General features: G+C 47.5%; 1 protein-coding gene and 1 long non-coding RNA gene across 6 annotated transcripts in view; one reads left to right on the forward strand and one right to left on the reverse strand.

Annotated features, from left to right (window-relative positions):
* The window catches only part of PIK3R5 (phosphoinositide-3-kinase regulatory subunit 5), a 71,047-nt gene that overhangs the window by 28,930 nt on the left and 16,438 nt on the right, over positions 1-25,679 (reverse strand). The window lies entirely within an intron of this gene.
* Positions 828-19,846, forward strand: LOC123604382. Its single transcript, XR_006715310.1, has 3 exons — positions 828-1,259; positions 18,080-18,083; positions 19,836-19,846. It is a non-coding gene; the product is annotated as an uncharacterized LOC123604382 (long non-coding RNA).

Raw genomic sequence — 25,679 nt, forward strand, 5'->3', positions numbered from 1 at the left:
CGTCAGCCGTTTCTTCTGACTTGTCAGCAGAACCCCAGTGGCTTGGGGGTGGAGATTAAGAGGGAGGAAGGTGGTACCCCCTCCCTCCCCAAGGACGATGCCTCTTGGTTTCAGAGACTCGGCAGGCAAGGCCTGGCTTCCCCTGGCACCTTGCTGAGAGGAGCATCTGTTGTGAAATTCCAGCTGCTGCCAGTAAAGGGAATGTCCGCTCGCCCGCCAGGGGGGGTGGTGTTGAAACCTTCAACTCCCATCTCCAAGTTCCTCTTCTGAGCCGGTAAGGATGAGTCTCTACCGGGGACCCCGGATAGGACAGAGAAGCCTGGAGTTGGGGGGGTAGCCTCAGAGGGCACAGAGGAAGAACTCATCTTCACATGCTGACCTGATCCGATGACGCAAGACACAGGTCATCTTCCCTCATGTGGGGGACCCGGTCAAAGGTCCTGCCTGGGTCCAACGTTCCTGGGGCAGCCCCCACACGGGGCAGGGAGGACAGCTTCTTTTCCCGGGGGATGCCTCAAACGGAGTGGAATAGCACAGGTGGAGGGCCTACGTCTCACTGGGAGACAGGCAGGCACCTCCAGGCACTGGTGGGCACCCCACGCTGCTTCCCTGGTGTTCTGGAACATTCTAGGCCCATGCTTTGAAGCCTTAGTTCCACAGGTGGGAATAAGAGAGGCACCAAGGCATGGGGTCCTGCGCTGACCCCGCCCACTTTGGTCCTGGGTCTCTCCTCCCTCCTTCCCTTCTTCTCGATCCCTGGGGTTTGACCTCCCTTCTCTAGCCCCACTCTCCTCCACGTGACTGTTGACGGCAGAATCTGTTCTGTGACCTAATTTTAAAACCTCCCGTCTCCAAAGCAGGAAGGATACACCTGAAACTAACACTACTGGGCTAAGACAGGGTGAAAAGGAGAGGAGGATGAGATGGGGAGGGGGGATGAGGAAGGACAATACTTCTCTGGGAGTACTTTTAGGTACCACTTTGACTCTTAGAACCAGAGCGATAGTCCACATACGCCAAATTAAATAAATAACTCTAGTCAACTAGGATTGCAAGGAGGGGGGGGCAGGTGGGGTGAAAAACACAAACAAAACAAATTAACCGGACTACATTATAAGTGAGTAACGTAACTGCATTGAAAGGGTGGGGGATGAAAGAATTAAACTGAAGAACGTTGGAAAATAGTATTTTGACTGGATGCTGTAAGGCTGAAGACAAAAAGAACTATGCACATAGTTTTCTAAGTATTCAATCTGTTTGTCGTGTGTTTAAAACCCTGAGACTTCTTTTATGTGTGTGCTGTGACTAAACAAATAAGTAAATCTATCATAGATAATGAGAGCCAGCTTCTCACTGTTGGAGAAACAAGTTACAAATAAGGAAGGAGGGAAATCTAGGGTGAGTCAATCTTACTGGACCGGAGTTGGAGAAATCAGCATGAACTTGTGGTTTTTAATGTATTAACACAGAGATACATACGGAAGTGAAAAAGATGTGTGTATGTTTGCATTATTTGCATTGCAGTGCATACATACTGACATACAGGTGTCTGGGTTAGCATCCGACTCTTGGGTTTCATCTCAGGTCATGATCTCACGATTCAGGAGATCGAGCCCCACACTGGGCTCTGTGCCGACAGCATGGAGCCTGCTTGGGATTCGCTCTCTCCCTTGCTCCCTGTCCCTCCCCCACTCTCTCTTTCTCTCTCTCTCTCTCTCTCTCAAAATAAATAAATAAACATTAAAAAAAGGAAAATGCATACATATATTTTCTAGCTCTGCTGAGAGAGCCAGGAAATGACATCCCAATAACAATGAGCACATCCAGGACCCAGGTCTTGGTTTCTAAATACCATTCTCCACTCAAAGGAACCAGGGCTCCTTAGAGAAATGGCCAATTCTAGGAGCAGGGCAGGAAATACACAAGATCAACCTGGCACATCTTATAGTGCCAGAATATAAGTCATTCCTTGAAAAAGGACGGGAGTGTCAGAAGGATACGGGAGCCAGCTCAAAGGAGCTTCCATCGGCCAAAGCCAGGGCAATTTGAACAACAAAATTAACAATGACAGTGTTGGATTACAATTTGTAGAATGAAATAAATACCCATGAGTGTATACTAATGTTATAAATAAGAGAATATGGAGGGAAAGGAACAGGTCCTCTTTACAAAAGAATTCCAATTAATGTGGATAGAGGGAGAGAAACGCAAAACCACCATTAGGCAAACACCACAGTAATAACTGCCCTCAGTATGGATGCTAAAATCTGTGGATGAAAATCTGAGAGGAGACAGGATATTTGCATAGTCTCAAAGTATCTCCTCTGGGAAATTAATTGATTGCAAGGGAAAAATAGTAATTTCACAGTGGAGAAACCCAGAACTGCCTTAACCTCATGATCCAAGTTAACATTATCAATAATAAGACATATGAAGATCATGCATCCCCTGATACGATGCACTGAGAGGGACATAGGTCACTTCTGTGGGATTCTTACCAAAAATGCATACACACAATAGAATCATGAGAAAAATATCATTCACAACCCAACTGAGAGAAATTCTGTAATATCACCGACCAGTACTCACCAGAATGTCAAGGTCATAAAAGATAAGGAAGCCAGAGGAACTGCCACAGATCGGAGGAAATTGAGGACACAAAAAAACTAGACACAATGTGAGATCCTGGAAGGGACTCTGGAATTAAAAGACGATATTGCAGGGGCGGGGGGGGGGGTGCGGGGAATGGCTAAAATCCAAATGAGGTCCACAGTTTAGCGAACGGTATTGTACCAATGATCATTTCCAAGTTTTGGTAACTTCACCTTGTCATGTAAGTTGTTAACATTAGGGGAGGGGTGAAGGGTCTCCATGGTTCTAAGACCCTTTATGTAGTTACATAGCCTGACGGATCCTTTGAATATCCTTCCGGATGGTTATTCAATGCTTCGCTGTCCTTCATGATCTTGTTTGAAGTTGCTACTTCATGTGTAGTCACACATCCTAGTCATTGGTTGGTCGGCCAGCCCTCACCCCTGACTCAATGTTCCTAAGCTGGGGTGGAGAATCTCTGGGGCTCTTAGAGGACCAAAAGTCCTCAGAGAGGATGCATTTTGATGGCAATCCAGAAGTCAGTATATTTTGGACCACTTGGATGTCACCTATGAGCGAATGTTGCCATAAAAATTTGATGCCCAGTTTGCATTTGTGTCTATCACCAATTTGGTGTCGCCTAAAAGGACAGGGCATGCCAGATGTGTTCTTGGGATCTACTAGAGCTCGAGGTTGAACCCAATGAGTTGATGGAAAATGTTTGGTAAGAGGAGAAAAATTTACATGATCTGTAGAGAAACCAGAAGATAAATTAATGGAAAATATTTAGAGAAGTGCCTGGCACATAATAAGTGTTCGGCAACGGCTATCTATTAGCTATCAGCATGCTTCCCTCACACAGACAATTCTATGGCCCAATTCCAGATGGCGTTGAGATTGGGCCAAGAAACGAAACACCCCCTGGATGACTCTGATGCATGGTCAGGCTTGGAAAGTAACGTTTTCTGGTTTGTTTTCAAAGTCACACACATTCTAGACTATATGACTAGGAAAGCATCCTGGAGATGAGGTGGTGCAACCTTCCCATTCTACGAATGGGAAGACAGAGGCTCTGAGCAGTGAGGAGTCTTCCTCGGATCATAAAGTGGCAAATCTATAGCTAAAATCTGAGCCTAGAACCCAGGAGAGTCATGACACCCTCTTGCTTCGGTGGGAATCTGCTTCCACTGCCAATCTCTGAGTGACCTCAGCTCTTTCCTCAAGGTTATTTTTGGAATCCTTTTGTCAATTTCTTTCAGAGTGATTGTGTAGGTATGGAACTCCTTCATGTGTCAACTCTGTGCATTTAGGTTTTCTGACAATACCATTCATCTTAATCAAGATTGGAAATTTTACTAGAAAAGATTTAGGCCTAGAATTTCTATGTGATTTAAAAACTTGTTTCTGAACCTGTGATTTTAGCCCCTTTCTTAATCTAAACGTTGTAAAATCAGGTGTTAAGATACAAACCTGGATTGGATTTATTTTAAATATTTTTATACTGTATCACCATTCTCTCAATAATCCTTTTTGGACATTTATAATAAATGTAATAACTATGAAAATAGCCGTATTTTGTGGGGGGGGGGGGAGGCAGCAGCTTTAAGTGTGATTTACTTCATTGCTGTTTATTTTTTTATTTCTTTGTTTTTATATCATATCATCTCTAGTTATGAGTTCTTTATTTTGATTCATTTCTTGTTCAGCTGGAGTACTTTGAGTAACTTCAGGATGAGTGTGTGGGTAAGGTAGTTTCCGAGACTTTAGAAGTCACGGTCATTTCATTCATTGAGGCTCACAATGAATTCTACCTTTGCCAATTAAAGAGGTGGCATAATTCATAATCTTTTCGCCTTCAAAGTGTTTATAACCCCCCCAAATAATTGACTGTAAAAAATGGCTACAACAAAGAGAATTAGGTAAGGTGGTCTGGTACAAGTCAAGATAGAAATTAATATTGTTCAAGAAGATAAATAAAAAAAAACAGAAACTGCATTAGGAAAAAGATCCCACCTATAGTCACAAGAAAAAAAAATGAGAGAGAATAGGCTTTACAAATATGCAAGATTTTAATGAAATAAAACTTTGAGGGGACACAAAAGAAGGCAAATAAACGTAAATGCATACCCTGGTATGAGACGGGACAATTCAATGTCAAAGAATTACTTCAAAATGGGCCAGAGCCTCAATGTAAACAGCTTAAACTGTAAAAGTCTCAGAAGAAAACAAAGGAGAATGGCCTCATCATGCTGGATATGTCAATAATTTCTTGGATATGACAACAAAAGTACAAGGAATGAAATAAAAATAAAGTGGATGTACATCAAAATCTAAAACTCTGTGCATTAAAGTCAACAGAGTGAAGAGGCAAACCTAGAGAATGGGAGAAGATATTTGCAAATCATATACCTGATAAGGAGTTATTATCCAGAATATATAAAGAACTCCTACAACTAACTCAGGAACAGCAACAACAACAACCACAAAAACATTTAACAATGGACAAAGGACTTGAAAAAACATTACTCCAAAGAAGACAAACAAATAGCCAAGAGCACATGAAAAGATGTTCCACATCATCAATCAACAGGGAAATGCAAATCCAAACCACAACGAGACCCCACCTCACACCCAGTAAGATGGCTATTATAAACAAAACGAAACAAAATTGTTAGTGAGGAGAAATGGGGACACTGAGCCACGGTTGGCAGGGATGGGGCGGGGGGTGGGGTGGGGATGAGAAATGGTGCTGGTGATTTCTCGAAAAATTAAAAATAGAATTACCCTATGAGCAGCAATCCCACTTCTTACATATATCCAAAAGAACTGAAAGCAGAGACTTGAACAGATGTTTGTACGGCCAAGTGCACAGCGGCGAAAAGGTAGGAGTAACCCAAGTGCCCATCAACAGGTGAACGGACCCACAAAATATGGTCTAGGCAAAAATGGGATGTTATTCAGCCTCAAAAAGGAAGGAAATCGTGCCATGTGCTCCAACGTGGATGAATCTTGAGGGCACTGGGCTAAGTGAAATAAGCCCATCACAAAAAGAAAACTGTACAATCCCACTCAGATGAGGTGCCCAGAGTAGTGAAATTCACAGAGACAGAAAGTTGAATGGCGGTTGTCAGGGGCTGGGGGAGGGGACAAGGGTACGGAGTTTTAGTTCTGCAAGACGAAGCGTGCTGTAGGATATTGCACAACAAGGTGGACGTGCTTAGCATTAGCGAACCACACACTTACGACTGGTCATGATGGTAACCTTTCCTGACACGCATCTCCTACCACAACATTTAAAAAGGAGGAAAGAGGTAATTAACTGACATCTTCACAGTGTTACATAGGGAGGTCAATTCCCTCTACCTTTTCGCCTAGAGAACAGGAAGGAAGGAAAGAGGGAAAGCAGGCAGGCAGACAGGTTGGCTATTACACAGCAGCTGTTCTGCGTCAGAGACCATGCTGGGCACTGCCACTTGATTGCCTAGTTTAACGGTCAAGATCACCCCATGACATAATCACAGTTACCCATGGTTTCTGCAGTTCAGGGAAGAGTCGACCGTGTCTTTGCCCAAGTTCCTGTGGTCACAGTTCCTACAACCTGAGCCAGAGGTACATCCCAGGTGGCCGGACTCTCAAAGCCCACATTCTTTTCTATGCCACGTTCATAGGAAATCATCCCTACCATTTTCTGGACACTCGAAGGGCTGAGCATGTGGTTTTGCCTCTGTGTTATAATTTGAGGCTTTTCAGAGAAGACATCTTGCACACAAATTGCCCGAATTCTTGCGGCCAGTGATTCATTCTCCACGGGTTAGGACTGCCCACTTCGTCTGTCCCTAGCCTACTTTTCGAGACTTAGGATTAGTGGAGGGGCGTGTAGCTAACACACGTGTCTACCACAGCAGCGGCAGGGGCGAGCAGATACTGGAAGGACTCCAGGGCCAGGAAAGGGAAAACCTGAGAAATGGTAGGTGGTGATGGAGGGTGGAGGTGTGTGCAAGGAACGGGGAGGGAACAGGGAGGGAGTAGGGCTGGAGCAGACGTGCAGGAAAAGGGAGAACCATCAAGGAAACACAGATAAGCCTTGGCTGACTTCCCAACCTTGCCCGTGACCTTCTTTACCAAGGAAAGGGCACGGAAATGCTTGGGAAGACCAAAGGTGCGGGTAAGACCAAAAGGAAATAAGAGGAGGGAAGAGAAGGAGTCTTAGCGTCTTTGGTAACACGTGTGCAGCACTAACTCTATGACAGACACTGCTCAGGGCTTGAAGCCCACGATCTAATTTATTCTGAACAATCTTGTGAAACTCTGAACTTACAAAGACGAGAAACATCCTGGTGGCTATATGACTTTCCCAAGGTCGCACAACTAGCCAGTAGCATAGGCAGGACTCATCTGAACTCATTTGAACCCAGTTCTGTCTGACTCCTTTCTTTTTTTTTTTTAATGTTTATTTATTTTTGAGAGAGACAGAGTATGAGCAGGGGAGGGGCAGAGAGAGAGGGAGACACAGAATCCGGAATTCGCCAAGGTATCCACTCCCAGGCTGACCTCTGGGCCCACAGATTGTTTCCATCCCGCCATCTGTCAAACGCAGAGCCTGCCTGGTTTGCCAGCAAATGCTCGCACGGTGACAAAGTGACAGATCAACAGGTAAATGGAAAAACGCAAGAGAAGGCCCATTACACGTGTCTTGGCAGCTTTCTGATTTCTCCGGGTGTGGCAAAACACGGTGGTCGTGACAAACCGCACTCGTTACGGGCTGCTCACTCTTGGCAGGATCCTTCCAGTTTGTAAGACGGAGCGAATGAACGTTTTATCGTCGGGGGCGAAAAGACTGGATGGGGCCCTGTGACTGCCTTTATCGTTGGGATAGACTCGGCACACGGTGGTCTCACCTGTTCTCTCTTCCCTTGACGATGTTTTCCTCCCCCCCCCCCCGCCCCAGGGTCCCCGGCCCCATCTTCTCTCCATTAACCCAACAGCAGGTGACCGCTCTCGGCCACTGGCACATCCACCTTCTTTAGTCTTCTTCTTCCCCCTCTTTTTAAACTCTTGCCAATTATATTAGAAGAATCTGTCACCTCCTCCCTTTCCATCCCATTCATGAATATGGCTTATTGGCACAAGAGAAACTTCTCTAACAAGAAAAGAAATCAACAAGGTTTGTGGACGGAACTGAAATCAGAAACTCGTCCCGATACTTGGCCAGGTGTGGTTTTTACAACTTTTTATGAAACAGACACTGATTTCGAGAGTCCCAGTGAGCTGAGTCTAGAACTCTCTAGGACTCTAAGGGGCTATTTACTGACATTAGAGCAGTAGGCACAGATACAGCCTTTAACTAGTCTCTTTTTTTTATGTTTATTTATTTCTGAGACAGAGAGACAGAGCATGAGTGGGGGAGGGGCAGAGAGAGAGGGAGACACAGAATCTGAAGCGGGTCCCGGGCTCCGGGCTGTCAGCACAGAGCCCGATGCGGGGCTCGAACCCACGAACTGTGACATCATGACCTGAGCCGAAGTCGGTTGCTCAACCGACTGAGCCACCCGAGCGCCCCAAGTCTGTCTCTAGTCTTACTAAATACGCTCACGAAGACACAGGAAAAGGAAGACATATACACACAGCCCACACTGAAAACCAGTATTTAATATGGTTTAATATGGTCTGGCACTGTGTCCAAATCCGATGGAAATGGATTGGGAAAACCCAGGCTTCAGCTCTGGCCAAAATCTCTATGGAAAGTGGGAAGGGCTTGTATCATGGCTAATTAAAGTTTGCCCCCCGCCCCCACCAAGTGGATATGACCCCCTTCTGGAGGCTTGAATGCCTTCTGTCTTCTCCATTAATGAAGACTGGTGGGTCACGCTCGCTGACATGGGGAAGTGTGGACAGGAGACAATTTGGAAGAGGAAAACCAGAGTCCCACTTTGCCCATGTAATATCACATTTTGAGCATCCAGGGTTAAGAGGTGGGTCCACGAAGGATTAGCAAAAGGACGCTGGGAAGGTGAGACCCATGGAACCATGAAATAAGAGAATATGATGTCAAGAAACTCAAGAGTGGTTCAAACAGGGAGAGCAGAATACAGCTGCAACATTCATAAAATCAGGACCGAAAAGTGGCCCCTGGACTTGGTGACATGGAGGTCTTGGTGACCTAGAATAAATACTGGGAGGGCAGGAAGACCCAAAGGAATAGAATGAGGAGAGAAAAGGAGGTGAGAGAGAGCCGACTCCTTTGAGAAGCTTTGCTTGGCTGAGTTTTAGGAGATGCCCCAGTATCCTTCCACTAAGTTCTTTGATTTTTTATTTACCTAGCACAAATTCCTTTCTGCCAAATGTGACCAAAAGGACACTAAGATGCTTCCAATGATGAGTCTTAACGTCCTGTATCTACATCTAAAAAAAAATGAGATAGGGTTACCTGCCAAAGTGTTAACAGAGGTTATCTCTGAGGGGCAAGAGAGGTATCATTGTTTACTTTTTTCGAAAAACGTTTTTATGATAACACATTGTTTTTAGACATTATTTTTTAATCACACAAAGAGTAGGTGTTAAGTATACGAAAAAACAGACAGTGGTTCTGGCAAAGTGGAGTAGATGTTCCTCCTGCTAAGTAAAGCTACAAACCCTGGATATTATATACAAAACTAATATTCGAGACCCTGAAAGCAGAGAGAAGGGAGATGAGCTAAGGACCTTGAGAAAAAGAAGGGGCATGGTGGTGGGTGCCCCGGGTTTTCTTGTTGCCTCCTGTATCCCAGCCTTGGACTCGAAGAACCCACAACCCGGAAACACCAATGGGGACAGACAGAAAAAGCCCCAAGGAGAGCCCGCTCTTTCCAGCCAAAGGACCAGGAGAGGGGCAGCCTGGAAAGACACAAAACTTTTAGATGATAACCATTCTGCTTCCACCAAACATGACAGAAAGAAGTGTGGCACCATAGCCACTAGCAAAGGCCAAATGGGGAGGCTGAACTGCCCCTAGCCAGGCTCTAACGATGTGCCCCACTCCTCCCTCAACCACCAGTGGTGTCTGAGAAAGCCAGACCTTTAATCTTCTCTGCCATCACAACCCCGCCTACGACCCCACAGTGTCAGTGAGGACCACCAGGGGTCCTGGACTTCCTGCCCCAGCAGACAGTCAAGAGTGCCCCCTCCACTCCCTTGACTGGGGTGGTGTCGGAGAAAGCCCAGTGGGAGAGCCAGGACTTTCACTGCTGCCCAGGGGGATGAGGTCACTTCCTCCACCCCATGGTGTCAATGGAGCAATGGGGCTCTCTCGTGCCTCCCAGGCAGGGAGATGTCAATGGCAGCCAGAATTCCCACTCCACCCAGCAGTAACAAGGGCGCCTCTTTTCGTCAATGGAAGCTGCGAGCAGAAACTTACGTCCTCACCTGGTAATAATGAGGCAGCGCTCCCCACTTTCAGGGAAGTGTTAGAGGAAGCCAGCGAAAACAGAGGTTTAAATGAGATCCAGAGCCTCATAACTCTCATAATACCCACAATGCCAGGTTTCAGTGGAAAATAACTTGTCATACCAACAACAAGGAATGAAATGAAACGGATTACATAAACCGAGTGAAAAAAAGGCAATCGGTAGGTGCCAACGCTAAACCCACAGATGTTAAAATTATCTGACAAAGACTTTAAAAAAAACTTTTTTTAACATTTATTTATTTTTGAGAGAGACAGAGACAGGGCATGAGCAGGGGAGGGGCGGAGAGAGAGGGAGTCACAGAATCCGAAGCAGGCTCCAGGCTCCGAGCTGTCAGCACAGAGCTCGACGCGGGGCTCGAACTCACGAGCCACAAGATCATGACCTGAGCCGAAGTCGGACACTTAACCGACTGAGCCACCCAGGCGTCCCATCTGACAAAGATTTTAAAGCAGCTTTGTTAAAAATACTTCGATGGAAGGCGCATATGCACCCCAATGTTTATAACAGTGCTATCGACAATAGCCAAAGTATGGAAAGAGCCCAAGTGTGCATCAATCGGTGAATGGATAAAGAAGATGTGGCATATATATACAATGGGGTATTACTCGGCAATCAAAAAGAAGGAAATCTTGCCATTTGCAACTACGTGGATGGAACTGGAGGGTCTTATGCTAAGTGAAATTAGTCAGAGAAAGACAAAAATCATATGAATTCACTCATATGAGGACTTCAAGAGACAAAACAGATGACCCTAAGGGAAGGGAAACAAAAATAATATAAATACAGGGAGGGGGACAGAACATAAGAGACTCTTAAATATGGAGAATAAACACAGAGTTACTGGAGGGGTTGTGGGAGGGGGGATGAGCTCAATGAGGGAGGGACATTAAGGAATCTACTCCTGAAATCATTGTTGCACCATACGCTAACTAGCTTGGATGTAAATTAAAAAAAAAAAATTTAAAAGAAATTAAAAATAATTAAAAATAATAAAAAATATTTCAATGGACAATTATGAACAAATAAAAAGGAAGAACGTCTTGGCAAAGAAATAGGAGATATGAATACACAGTCATGGAAGTTCTAGAACTTTTGAAAGACAGAATAACTGAAATAAAATCCTCAGTGGATGGGCTCCACAGCAGGTGGAGGGGACAGAGGAAAAAATCAATGAGCTTGAGTCCAGAACAGTAACATTACCCAACCCGAACAACAGAGAGAAAACCAGCCAGAGAAAAATGAACAGAGAGCCTCAGGGACCTATGGTCCAACATGCATGTCGTTTGGAATCCCAGTGGCAGAGGGCAGAGATGGAAAAGTACCCAAATGACAGAAAACTTGCAAATTTGGCAAAATACATAAAACTACAGATTCGAGGGGCGCCTGGGTGGCTCAGTCGGTTAAGCGTCTGACTTCTGCTCAGGTCATGATCTCACGGTCCGTGAGTTCGAGCCCCGCGTCGGCTTCTGTGCTGACAGCTCAGGGCCTGGAGCCTGCTTCGGATTCTGGGTCTCCCTCTCTCTCTGCCTCTCCCCTGCTCATGCTCTGTCTCTGTCTCAAAAATAAATAAAAACATTTTAAAAAAATTTAAAAAAACCCAAAACTACAGATTCGAGAAGCTATGTGAACCCTAAACAGGATAAGGCCAAGAAATACGCACCAAAACACATCGTAGTCAAGCTTCTGGAAACTAGAGACAAGGAAAAAAGTCTTGAAAGCAGCAAGAGAGGAATAGCATTTTCCCTGAGAGGGAAAACACTCAAAGCACAGTGGATTTCTTGTCAGCAGTCACGAGAGCCAAAAGGAACGGAACGGCATTTTTTAAGTGCGCAACGAATGGCCAATCCGGAACCCCACATCCAGAGAAAATATGTTTCAGGAATGAAAAAGAAATTAAGACAACTGGCATATTTACCCTAAAAGAATGGCTGATGGGAATTCTCTAAACAGAAAGAATATGATTTAAAAGAAAAAAGAGGGGGCTTCTGGGTGGCTCAGTCGCTTAAGTGTCCGACTTCAGCTCAGGTCATGATCTCGTGGTTCGTGGATTCGAGCCCCACGTCGGACTCTGTGCTGACAGCTCAGAGCCTGGAGCTTCGGATTCTGGGTCTCCCTCTCTCTCTGCCCCTCCCTGACTCACACTGTCTTTGTCTCTCTCTCAAAAAAAGTGAATAAACATTAAAAAAAATTTTTTTTTAAACATATCAGATGAAGTAGACTTCAGAGCAAAGAGAGTTACCAGGGACCGAAAGTGACACTACAGAATGACAAGAAGATCAAGCCACCAAGAAGACACAGCAATCCTAAATGTTTTCCCCCAAACAATGACACTGCAAACTATGTGAGGTAAAAACTGGTAAAACGGGAAGGAGAACTAGGCAAACCCAGGATTATAACTGGAGATGTCAACCTTCTGTATCGTTTCTGAGCAACGAGGCAGAATATCAGCAAGAACACAGAAAAACTCAATAACACCATCAACCACTAGGATCTAATAACACTTACAGAACACCCCACCCAACGACAGCAAAACACATACACAGTCTTTTCAAGTACCCACGGGACAGATCATATATCCTGGGGCATAAGACCAACCTCAACACATGTAAGAGAACTGAAATCATACAGAGCGTGTTCTCTGACCACAATGGAATCAAACTAGAAAGCAAACAGAAAGATAACACGACAATCTCCAAACACTTAGAAACTAAACACACATCAAGGGGTGCTTGGGTGGCTTAGTCGGTTAAGCGCCCGACTCCAGCCGAAGTCATGATCTCACAGCCCGTGAGTTCGAGCCCCGTGTCAGGCTCTGTGCTGACAGCTCAGAGCCCGGAGCCTGCTTCAGATTATGTGTCTCTCTCTCTCTCTCTCTCTCTGCCCCTCCCCTGCTCATGATCTGTCTCTGTCTCAAAAATAAATAAAAACATTTAAAAAATTAAAAAAAAAAAAGAAACTAAACACATATCTAAAGACTCCATTGGCCAGAGAGGAAGTCTCAGGGGAAATCCAAAAATACATTGAACAGAAAGAAAAGAAATAAACAACATATCAAAGGTGGCGGGACACAGCGAAAGCGATTCTGAGGGGGAAATTTATAGCATGAAACACACACTTTATTTACATATTTTGAGAGAGACAGAGATCTTGTGAGTGGGGGAGGGGCAGAGAGAAAGAGAGAGAATCCAAAGCAGGCTCCGTGCTGTCAGCACAGAGCCTGATGTGGGGCTTGAACTCACAAAATCATGAGATCAAGACCTGAGCCAAAGCCAAGAGTCAGATGCTTAACTGACTGAGCCACCCAGGAGCCTGTATGAAATACACACTTTAGAGCTGGCACATGGCCCAGAGGTTTATACCCCTGGATATTTATCCCAGAGAAATGAGAAGTTATGTTCATCCAAAAACCTGTACGTGAATGCTTATATAAGCGGCTTTATCCATAATAGCCCCAACCTTGAAACAAGCCAGGTGTCCTTCGGTGGGTGAAGAGTTTAACAAACTATGGTACATCTACACCATGGAATACTAGTCAGCAATAAAAAGGAAATAAGTGTTGATATACAGCACACACTGGACGAAATCTCCAGAAGATTACGCTGAATTGAAAAGCCAATCCCCAAGGATCATCTACAGTACGACTCAATGTACGTAACATTTTTGAAATGACAGAAATACACCTATCTGACATAAACACACGTAAATACGCTCACCATCGCTGCTTATCAGGAAAATGGAGATCTGAAACCACGATGAGATTATACTACACCAGAATAGCTAAAATTACCAAGATTAATTATAACAAGGGGGCCAGCAAACAGGAACCACCGTGCATTCTTGGTGCTATCATCATAATGGTGCAACCACTTTGAAAACTGGTTCGGCAGCTTTGTAAGGTTAACAGATACCCACCAAGAAGTGACCCAAGAATGCCACTCGTTTACCCCAAATAAACAAGAATATATATTGACAGAAAGACTTGTACAAAAATGTTCATGGCAGCTTTGTTTATCATGGCCTCAGACCGGAAACAAACTGGTCCGTCCACAGGGGAAGGGGTAAACATAGGTGGTATATACTACTCAGTAATGCAAGAAACCAAAACACAACGTGCTGATACGAGCAACAATATGGACAAAGACCAAAAAACACAGTATGTCTACGAAGCTGGACGCAAAAAGTTGGATGCTCTAATGGCTGCCTTTACAAGAAGTTCTAGAACGAACAGGCAAAACCGATCTATGGTCCAGTAAATAAAAATGGCTGTTGCCTCTGGACGGTACGGGAGAGCCAATCAGGAATGAGCACGAGGAAACTTTCTGGGATGATGGAAAGATTCTCTAGCTTGAAAAGAGCACAGGCTAAATGGGTACACACATTTGTTGGTAACTCATCCCATTGTACAGTAAAATCTGTGTGCCCCACTGTATGAAAACCATACCTCAATAAAGATGTTCTTAAAGACTCATGTAACACAAACCAAATCTTTAGTTTCTCTTAGCCTGCCCATTTATCTGCACCCCATTTTCCTTTGTCAAACACACAGGCATTGGCCACCCGTCTGGCCCGTTACACGTCCGGGTCCTTTTCAATGCCTTGATATGCCCACATAATGCACCTAGAGTTGTCTCCCAAAAAAGTGCATCTGATGGTCACTCCCTCCTTGCCCCTCAAAGCTAATGGCCTTTTCGTTGCCTTAGGACAAAGTTCAACCCCCAACCTGGACTGTAAGACCCTGAGGGGTCTGGGCCCTCCCTCCCTGGCCAGTCTTACACCCTCACGTTCCCTCTCTGCAACGAGTGTCTTTCTGCCTGTGCTCCCTCTGCCTGGAACATTTCCACCACCTTCCCCCGCTTCTGCCGTGGCTAATACGCATTCATCTGTCTTCGTTTATAAGGTCACTTCTTCAGGGAAGGCTTCCTGACTCCCAGGCTGGGTTGGGCGTCCCCCACTTCCCCGACACCTATGTGGTAACTGCTTCCCCTACCAGGCTTTTCAATGGCAACAATGGCCCATCCATTATACATATGGTTCTAACCCCAGTATCTGGTGTAGGGCCCAGGCAGATTCTTCCTGGACAGCTATGTGAGCGTGCAAATGCACTCCGCAAACCAAAAGCCCCACCCAGACATGCGGCCACAATGTTGTGACCATACGAGCAATAGGGGATCTTCCTCAGGCTTTGGGGGAAATCACATCTGTCACCTCCCAGTGAGTCAGTCCTCGGAAGTGTCGAACAGGTCATTCTGGGCCACCCACGGTGTGGCAGGCTATCTCAGAGACCTGCTTCCTCCTGCGTTTCCTCGGCCAGGGTCTGAAGGAAGAGATCGAGGTCAGAACCCAAGCTTTCCAGAAGCTGTTCCTATGGCCACAGAGCACAGGACAACATATGGTGCTATTAGTATGTTTCTTTCTGTACGCTGTTCCCTCCCCTCGCTAGTGAGGCAACCACCTCGGGGAAGGTTGGTGGCAGAAAGGAAAAAAGACCTCTGGGCTCCTGGACAGCTCCTGGCAGGAAGGTTGGACCTCAGAGCTGGATTTCAGCTGAAGTAAGGAGAGTAAAGCAATGGTTATTTTCTTTTTCTTTTCACAAACTTTGATTTGTAGAGCGGTTGTAGGCTTAGAGAAAAGTTGATCAGAGAGTACAGAGTTGCCACATAGTCCCTCCGACCCCCTCATCTCTCCCGCCCACCGTTTCCCCCCATTATGAACACCCTTCATCACTGTGGTACATTGATTAAAACCGATGAACCCGTACTGGAACAACAGCATTAACCCAAGTCCACTGTTTATATGAGGGTTCCGTCTTGGTGTTATAGAGTTCTACAGTGTGATACAGTCGCTAAAATAAAAAATGTCATGTATCTACCACGCCAGCATCATGAAGAATAGTTTTACTGGCCTCAAGTTCCTCTGTGCTCTATCTATTCATCCCTTCTCCTCTCTCCAACCCCCGGCAACCACTGGTCTTTTTTTACTGTCTCTACAGTCTTGCCTTTTCCAGAATGTCACACAGTTGGCATCATACGTGAGTAGACTCATGTCTTCAGACTCGCCGCTTTCACTTCGTAACATGCATCGAAGGTCCCTCCCTGTTGTTTCCTGTCTTACTTCTTTCCGACACTAAATAATAGTCCCCTCTGTGGATGTACTGTCGTTCGTTTATCCGCTCACCTGCTGAAGGGTATCTCGGCTGTTTCCAACTGTTGGCGAGTATGAATTACGGTGCTACAAACCATTTCACGGGCAGGTTTTCGTGTGGGAATAAGTTTTCAACTCGTCTTGGTAAATACCCAGAAGGCCAACCGCCAGATCATATGGCAAGACTTCTTAACTTTCCAAGAAACCGCCAGACTAGTCTTCCAAAGTGGATGCACCATTTTGCTTTCCTACCAGCAATAAGTCCGAGTTCCGGCTGTTCCACATCCCCACCAGCATTTGGTGTTGTCAGTGTTTGGGATTTTAGCCATTCTAACACAGGGGTGGTGGTATCTCATTTTAACTTCCATTTTCCCGGGGCGCCTGGGTGGCTCAGTCGGTTAAGCGTCCGACTTCAGCCAGGTCACGATCTCGCGGTCTGTGGGTTCGAGCCCCGTGTCGGGCTCTGGGCTGATGGCTCAGAGCCTGGAGCCTGTTTCCGATTCTGTGTCTCCCTCTCTCTCTCTGCCCCTCCCCCGTTCATGCTCTGTCTCTCTCTGTCCCAAAAAAATAAATAAACGTTGAAAAAAAAATTTTAACTTTCAATTTACCTAGTGACGTATGATGGGGGCCATCTTTTTATATGCTTATTTGCCATGTGTGTATCTTCCTTGGTGAGCAGTGCAGAACTCACATCTATTTATTTTTAAAGTGAACTTTTCATTCAAGTATAACATCATGGACATACGTACACAGATCATCGGAGTGCAGTTTGATGGGCTTTCGCAAAGTGATCCCACCCACAAAACCAGCACCTGGATGGAGAACCAGACTACCACCACTGGGCGGGTGGGGGGCTCAGTCGGTGGAGCGTCCGACTTCAGCTCAGGTCATGATCTCGCGGTCTGTGGGTTCGAGCCCCGTGTCGGGCTCTGTGCCGACAGCTCAGAGCCTGGAGCCTGCTTCGGATTCTGTGTCTCCCTCACTCTCTCTGCCCCTCCCCTGCTCGTGCTCTCTCTCTCTAAAATAAATAAACATAAAAAAAAAAAAAGCAGACCACTATCGGTATCCTTAGGGACCCCACCTCCATCCGTGCCTCCTCTGGTCACTACACCATTGCCTATTTTTTTTTTTTTTTTTTTAAATTTTATTTTTCAACGTTTATTTATTTTTGGGACAGAGAGAGACAGAGCATGAACGGGGGAGGGTCAGAGAGAGAGGGAGACACAGAATCGGAAACAAAGTCCAGGCTCTGAGCCATCAGCCCAGAGCCTGACGCGGGGCTCGAACTCACGGACCGCGAGATCGTGACCTGGCTGAAGTCGGACGCTCAACCGACTGCGCCACCCAGGCGCCCCGACCATTGCCTATTTTTTAATTGCGTTGTTTATTTTCTCATTGTTGAGTTTGAAGAATTCTTCGCATATTTTTGATACAAGTTCTTTATCAGAGAAACGCTTTGCAAAGACTTTCTTCCAGCCTACGGCTTGTCTTTTCATTCTCTTTACAATGCCTTTACCAGAGCAGAAGTTTTCATTTTCAGTCCAAATCCTCAAATTTTTCTTCCATCGATCACAGTTTTGATGTCACCTCTAAAGACTCAGGGGCCCCTGGGTGGCTCAGCAGGTTAAGCCTCCGACTTTGGCTCAGGTCATGATCTCACGGCTCGTGAGTTCCAACCGTGCATCAGGCTCATTGCCAAATCCAAGGTCATCTGGCTTTTCTCCTATTATCTTCTAGGAGCTTCACAGTTTTGCATTTTACCTTTAGGTATGTGATTTGTTTTGAATTAATTTTGTGAAAGGTTTAAGCTTAACGTCTCAATTCTCTTTTTGCTGTGGATCCTGTGTGCCAGCACCACCTGTGAGAAAGGCTATCCATTTCTCCTTTGTTCTTTGCCAAAGATCAGTTGATAACATCTGTGTGGGTCTGTTTCTGGGCTCTCTATTCCATTCCATTCATCTATTTGTATATTCTTTCACCTGTATCACATCGTTTTGGTTACCACACCTGTATAGTAAGTCTTTTTTTTTTTTTTTTTAATGTTTATTTATTTTTGAGAGAGATGGAGACAGAATGCGAGTGGGAAAGGGGCAGAGAGAGAGGGAGACACAGAATCCGAAGCAGGCTCCGGGCTCCGAGCTGTCAGCACAGAGCCCGATGCGGGGCTCAAACTCGTGAATGACAAGATTATGACCTGGGTCAAAGTCGGACGTGTAACCGACTGAGCCACCCAGGCGCCCCTACAGCTTTATAGTAAGTCTTGAAGTCAGTTCTTCAACTTTGTTCTTTTTCTTCAACATTACGTTAGCTATTCTGATCTTTTTCCTTTCCATATAAACTTTAGAATCAATCTGTTGACATAGACAAAGTAATTTGCTGGGATTTTGATTGGAATGGCATAAAATCTACAGACCAAGTTGGGAAGAACTGCCATATTAACAGTATTGAGTCTGCCTATCCATGAACATGGAATATCTTTCAATTTATTTAGATCTTCTTTGACTTCATTCACCAGGGTTTTGTAGTTTTCCTAATATAGATCCTGTACATATTTTATTAGATTTATTCCTATTTTTTTTTTTTTTAGTGCTCATGTCAGTGGTGTGTATTTTTTATTTCAAATTCCAATAGCTTATTGCTGGTATATAAAAAACAACAGATTTCTTTGTATTAATCTTGCATCTTGCAATCTTCCCATAATCACTTATTAGTTTTTTTTTTTTTTTCCTGTCAATTCTTTAAGATTTTCTACACAGATAATCTGGAACATATTATAGAGAATTGATATCATTTGTTCTTTAAGTGTTTGGTAAATTCACCAGTGAAACCGTCTGGGCCTGGTGCTTTTAGTTTTGGAAAGGTATTATTTATTGATTAAATTTCTTTAATAGATACAGTTCTATTCCAATGGCCAATCCTTGTGTGACCTTTGGTAGATTGTGTCTTTCAGGAATTGGTGTATTTTGTCTAAGTTATCAAATTTGCGGGTACAGAGTTTTTCATAGCGTTCCTTTATTATCTTTTTAATGCCCACAGGATTGGTAGTGCTTTCAACTTTTTAAAATTCAGATATAATCCACATAACAGAAAATCCACCACTTTAAGGTGCATACGTCAATGGGTTTTTAAAAAATTTTTTAAATGTTTTTATTTTATTTCTGAGAGAGAGAGAGAGACAGAGTGTGAGTAGGGGAGGGGCAGAGTGAGAGGGAGACACAGAACCCGAGGCAGGCTCCAGGCTCTGAGTTGTCAACACAGAGCCCGATGTGGGGCTTAAACCCACGAACCACGAGATCATGACCTAAGCCGAAGTCGGTTGCTTAACCGACTGAGCCACCCAGGAGCCCTGAGTGGTTTTTAACATATTCACTATGTTGTACATCCATGACCATGATCTAAATCCAGAACATGTCCATCACTCCAGAAAGAAACCTCATACTTACTAGCAACGACTTCTCCCTCTCCTTATCATCTGGCAACCGCTAATCTACTCTCTGTTTCTATGAATTTCCTTTTTCTGGACATTTCATATAAATGGAATCACAACACATCATCTTTGGCATCTAGCTTTCTTTACTTAGTGTGTTTTCTAGGTTTATCCATGTTGTAGCACGTAACAGTAGTTATTCCTTTTTGTGGCTGAATGGTATTCCACAGTAGGGACATGTCATGGCCGTTTATTAAATACTTCAGTTTATGGACCAACATTCATATTGGATACCTGAAGGCGACCTGCTCCCATCCCAGCCCAGAGCAAAAGAAAAAGATGAGAGGCATTTTCCAGGTAGGTAGTTTTCCCTTCTGCAGGAAGGCCAGTAAGAAATCAACCTAGCCTGGAGTCTCCTCTGTAATGTAAAAGAATCCTGCTTGAAGCTTAAATAAACCATTGCCACCACCGTTAGGTCCTTCTCATGATGGAGTCCCCTCTGCCCACCAGGCACCTGACCAGGCAGGCATGTGTGCATGCCTTCAAGGCAGACCTCCTTTTCCCTCCATTTGCACATATGGAAACTACGGCTGAGAAATAAAGCCACTTTCTCAAGGTCTGCTGGAAGGATGCCAGCTCAGGTCTGCCCAACGTCAAAGCCCTCCTTGGCTGTCATGTGACATGTCGAACTCTCTACCTGACTGCTCTAGCACTGGGAGTTCCTAACCTTTTCGTGCCCTAGACCCACTGGCAATCCGGAAAAGTCTACAGACCCCTCTTCAGAATGACGTTTCGAATGCACCAAACAAAACGCACGGGACCGCAAAGGAAACGAATTGCACCGAGTTACAATGACCAATGTTTTGTGCGTGATATTCAGACTTGCGAAATGGTAATTTATATTTTTCTCAACGCATTAAGTGACAAAATCCAGCCGTGGGTCGGAGGACCATCATCACCTGAAAGTAGCAAAAAGCATACATGACATCTGAGGGACTTCCAACATGAACTGCAAAGTGATACGAACACATCTGGATCCCTCCTGGTGACCCCGTCCCAGGTGCTACCAATATGACTATGGCTTGTTGTCCGCCTTCATAACGGAAAGAAATGCCGAACTTCAGTTAGAGGGGAGTGAAACCAAAGATGGTACTCGTTTCCCATCCAAGTCCTTGGACCCCTGGGCGAGAGTCTCTGCTCCCCAGAGGCTGTGGGACCCACAGGAAGAGAAATATGGGCCAAGGGAGCAGCGAGGTCCTGTCCCTCTCTGGGACCTGTTGTCGTCTCTGGCTGGTCACCGTATCCAAGGGGGCCTGCCGTGGGGAGGGGTCACCCTCCTTGCTCACTCTCCTTCCCCGCTCTAGAATTCCTCCAGTCCTCTCCTCTTCTGGGAACCTCCCTAGGTAGTGTTTCTGTTTCTCCTGCTGGTTCCCCTCTTATCTTGGTCTCCCCGAGCCTCTCTCTCTCAAGACAGTTGAATGCCTTCTTAAAACAACACCCTAGAGAGGTCTGGGGAATTTCGAATCTCTCATTTCAGACTTCTTGTATGACTTCAGAAGGGCAGCCCCTGAGCACGGGTCCCTTGGGAGAGGGGGAAGCCCCGGCTGAACGTGTGCTACAGAAGCACTGAATGAAAACCCAGGGCCGGCCCGGCAAGGGGAGGGGGGGCATGGGGGCCCAGCGGTTCCCTGTGCAGAGAGCCGCCCGTCCTCCCTCCTCGTGGGTAGTGGAGAACGACGGGAGAAGCCACGTAACCTCCCTGAACCTCAGTTTCTTCACCCATAAAAGGGGAGACGGGCATCTTCACGGTGGCAGATCACGGGGTGGGGGCCGGACAACAGGAATGCTTGAGTGCGCCCCCAAACCAACCGCCAGGCATGTTCAGAGTTGGCCCCTCACAAGACGAGTCCCAGGGAAAACTCACCAAGTGGCGAGCACCGGAGTGGTGCTGCTTTTCGGTGCTTTACTAAAGGCTCAGGGCACAAAATGGTCACAGCTTCCCACCCCCACCCCCAAAACCTCCTGCCTTTCTGAAACTCGGCCAGGGAGGGGATGTTTTGGGGCACAGCCAGAGCCCGGACGCAGACCTCCTCACCCCCTTCCCTTTCCTCCTCTATAATCAAGGTGCCCTTGGAGGGCTCCCTCTTATCTCAGCCCCGGTGTCTCCATGGAAAAAGGGACTTCTGGGCCAAGAGGGATAAAGCATTTGCCCTCCCAGCCACATCACCGCCCCCCCCCCCGCCAGCCAAGAGCAGCGGCCTCAGCTGCAGTGGTCCGGGGCCCAGAGACCATTCTGCATGCTGTCTGACCACGGTGATCGAGGTGGGGGGACCACAGGCAGGGGGAGGACAGGTGCAGGGAAGGCCGACTCCACAGGAGCACACGCCCACAGTGACCTACATGTCAGCAAGACAGGGCACCTGTTTCCATGGTTCCCGAGACCTGCCGGCTCCCCACAGCAGGGACTGGGGGTGGGAGGGCAGGGGACAGAAGGCGGGAGGGAGTGACAGAGACAAGAGAGGATGGGCGGCGGAGGAGGAATGGTAAGCAGGGGGCTTGAAGGGCAGGGTTGCCTAGAAATACCCTTCAAGCGGCCTGGGCCTGGGCCTGATGAAAGACAGTCAAAAACAAAAACAGAAAAGCCAAAATGTACACCAGCAGCCCCAGGGTTTCCTGTTTTTCTAACAAATCACCAATGATTTCCAAGAAAAGCAAGCCGCGCTGCGCTCGGGCCCCGGGCACAGCCGCAGAATTTGCACATCTGGCCTGTGCTTCGAGAGCGCCGCGTACCCCCCTGGCACAGGATGTGGCGGAGCCCGGGAGGTCTGCAGCTCCGGGGTGCTCGGGGGCGCGGGCCAGGAGCGCCCCGGGGCCTCGCGGACCCTCCCCGGGGTCACGTGGGTGGGCTGCCCCAGGCCCGTCGATTTCGCGGCGCAGGGGCTCCAGGGAGACCCCGCGGGGCCAGCTTTCCCGAGAGGAGGGCGGGGCGCCCCGCGAGTCCTCGCAAGCGGCCCCCCCCCCCCAACACACGCAAGGTCCGGGGCGCTTTCCGAAGCCCCTGGAGGGATGCGCAGGCCCTGCGGCTGGGCTGAGGCTCCGTCTCCCGGCCCATGACGCTCGCCCCTTCTCACCCCCCTCTCTCCCCCCTGGTGAAGCGCCCCCTGCCCCTGCCGACCCCAGCCCTCTTCCCTCCTCATCAGGAACCAGAGCCTCCTCAGGGACTCCTGCATGGCCCGAGGCCCCAGGACCTGAGCACATGACCCCTTCCCTGCCAGCCCTTCCAGCGAGGAGGGGGCGGGGGCGGGGGGGGGGGGGACCAAGGGTTTGCAGGCGCAGAAATGGAGCGACCTCGCTTCACCCATTCAGGCTGAGGGCAAGGCCCGCAGGGCCCCCCTGCTCCCCCCGCCCCCCGCCCCCCGGGGGCGGGCAGAGTCGTGGATGGAAGGGAGGCAGAGCGATCGTCAGGCTAACACCAGGCACACAGGCGTATCTTTCGCTGAACCACCCGCAAGTGCGCTCCTGGTTGCACACACGATGAGTCACCACCAAATACTAGGCTGAACCGTATCAAACAGCAGCGAGTATCTACTGAGCAAGAACCCCTTAACAGCAAGGGCATTCTTGGCGCGCCCGGGTGGCTCAGTGCGCGGAGTGCCGGGCCCTGGCTCAGGGCACGATCGCGCGGTTCACGAGCTCGAGCCCGGCATCGGGGCTCTCTGCCGTCAGCAAGCGGCCCGCTTCGGATCCCCTGTGTGCCTCTCTCTCTGCCCCTCCCCTGCTTGTACTTTCTCGCTCTCAAAATAAACATTAAAAAAAAAACAAACACAAACAAGGACATTCTCCGACCTGAAGACGCTATAATCACACTGAGCAAAAGAATAAGGATTGTGCAATGGTGTCTGCGGTGCCCCAGGGATGCCCACACTTTGCAGAACACCTGCTCTGTGCCTGACGGCCCACCATCCCCGTGCCTGGGGCTGGGGTGGGGGCAGCTGGGGGACCACCCCACGCTGGGAGTTTTCTCTGGCCAGGCTGCAAAGCAAACGTGTGAAATTCCTCCGCAGCCCGGTGACCAACACAAAATGAGAATTCTCTGATTTATAGTCCAGTCCCCCGGCTGCGCATGTCTTCCCAGCCGAGGCCCCAGACACTGGACCATCCCCATCGGGCCCTGCCCAAAGTCCTGGCCCGCAGAATCCATGAGCAGACCACTACATGTTGGGGTCGTCTGTCACACGGCCATAGTGTCTGGAACATACATCATCCGGTAGGGCCCACACGGTCACAGAGACTGGGAGCCGCTGGACCACGTGGTCGGAAGAGCCCGGATGGAACAGCTAAAAAGCAAGCTGCTCAGAGACGGGTGCCATCCAACCGGGCAACGGAGACCATCGCAAGCAATTCGGAGACGAAAAGGCCCTTGCAGAGGGCGTCCAACCTGAATTCATCTACTCAAATACAAACTCTTTGTATCAAGTGGATGTGACCACAAGGTATTTTGCTGGATGCTGTGGAAGAAACAACCAGGACTAATATACCGCCCTTCATCCCAGATGCTGAGCTTTGCTGATGCCAGCATGGAAGGTGCCACATTCTGGGGACTAGAATGACCACGGCAGCACGTCAGGCATGCTCCTGCCTCAGGACCTTTGCACTCGCTGTCCTCTCTGCTGGGCGTGCTCTTCTCCCAGATGTCTGCTAGGTTCACTCCCTCGCCTCCTCCAGACTTAATGCTATATTCTCAACGAGGACTTCTGGAAAACCCCACCTTTAGCACACCCTGTTTTATTTTTTCCATCTCTTACCACCCACTGACACACCGTTCATGTTACTTTTTTTTTTAATGTTTACTTATTATTTTTGAGAGAGAGAGAGAGAGAGAGAGAGCAAGTGGGGTGGGGCAGAGAGAGAGGGAGGCACGGAATCCAAAGCAGGCTCCAGGCTCCGAGCTGTCCGCACAGAGCCCGACGCGGGGCTGGAACCCACAAACCGCGAGATCATGACCTGAGCCGAAGTCGATGCTTAACGGACCGAGCCCCCCAGGCGCCCCTGTTCATGTTACTTACTGGTCGCACTCACTGCCCGTCCTTTTCCTCCAGCTCCATTCGAATGTAAGGCCACAAGGCTGAATGAATGGACAATGAATGAAAGAGGGAACAAGAAAGGGATTTCAAGGATGATAAAAGGAGACAGGCATAGGATTGCACACACCTAGCTCGACTGAGATACAGGTGCTGCTTTTCTCCTACGAATCATCAAACTGACCCACAGTGAGCCCTCGGGACGGTCGGCTGCTTGACCTGGACGGCGGCCGGGAGGCATCCCTGGGTTCAAATCAAGCCATCTGCCAAATCGTTGTTCCTCGGATCGACTCGCGTCTTAGAAAGTCAAGGAAGCAATGAGGAAAACTACTGTTTCATCTTGTGTCTTTAATTCTGACCAAAAATTAAACAACAACAACAAAAATGTTTGTGAAACAGGAGCCGGAGAAACACGGGGAGAAAAAAAACGACCACGTCGCCCCAAAGTCTGGACTGATGGTGGGAGGAGGCACTAGGCACACCCAGGCACACGTCTTGGATGTTAAGAAAGCGGATGTCTAAGGGATCAGGGATCAGAGAGCGGGGCTTAACATGAAAAGGGTAAACAGTGGAGCCAAATCAGAGAGTCTCACGAAGGAGGAAAGGGGGAGAACATGAGGGGGCCGGCACGATTCCTGGGATACATGCCAGAGACAGAAGGGAGGTCCCCCCCGCCCCCAAAAAGAATGAACACAAAAGAGCAGAAGTGAGCAAGTCAGGAAAGGAAGGCTTGAGAACAATCCGGAAGCCTTCAAAAAGGGCTTGTGGAGTTATTTTCAGATCCCAAGCTGGAGATGAGGTTAGACACTCAGGGCAGACAGAGTTATCATCACAGATGCTCCAGAGAAGGCAGAACTGTTCCACAGCTATTTCCTCCGACTTTTTTCTCAAAGAGAACGGGCATCGTCCTGGAAAGTATGGATTAAAGAGGATTCCGGGGCGCCTGGGGGGCTCAGTCGGTTGAGTGTCCGACTTCAGCTCAGGTCACAATCT

The sequence above is a fragment of the Leopardus geoffroyi genome, chromosome E1 (genome assembly GCF_018350155.1).
Source record: "Leopardus geoffroyi isolate Oge1 chromosome E1, O.geoffroyi_Oge1_pat1.0, whole genome shotgun sequence".
NCBI lineage: Eukaryota > Metazoa > Chordata > Mammalia > Carnivora > Felidae > Leopardus > Leopardus geoffroyi.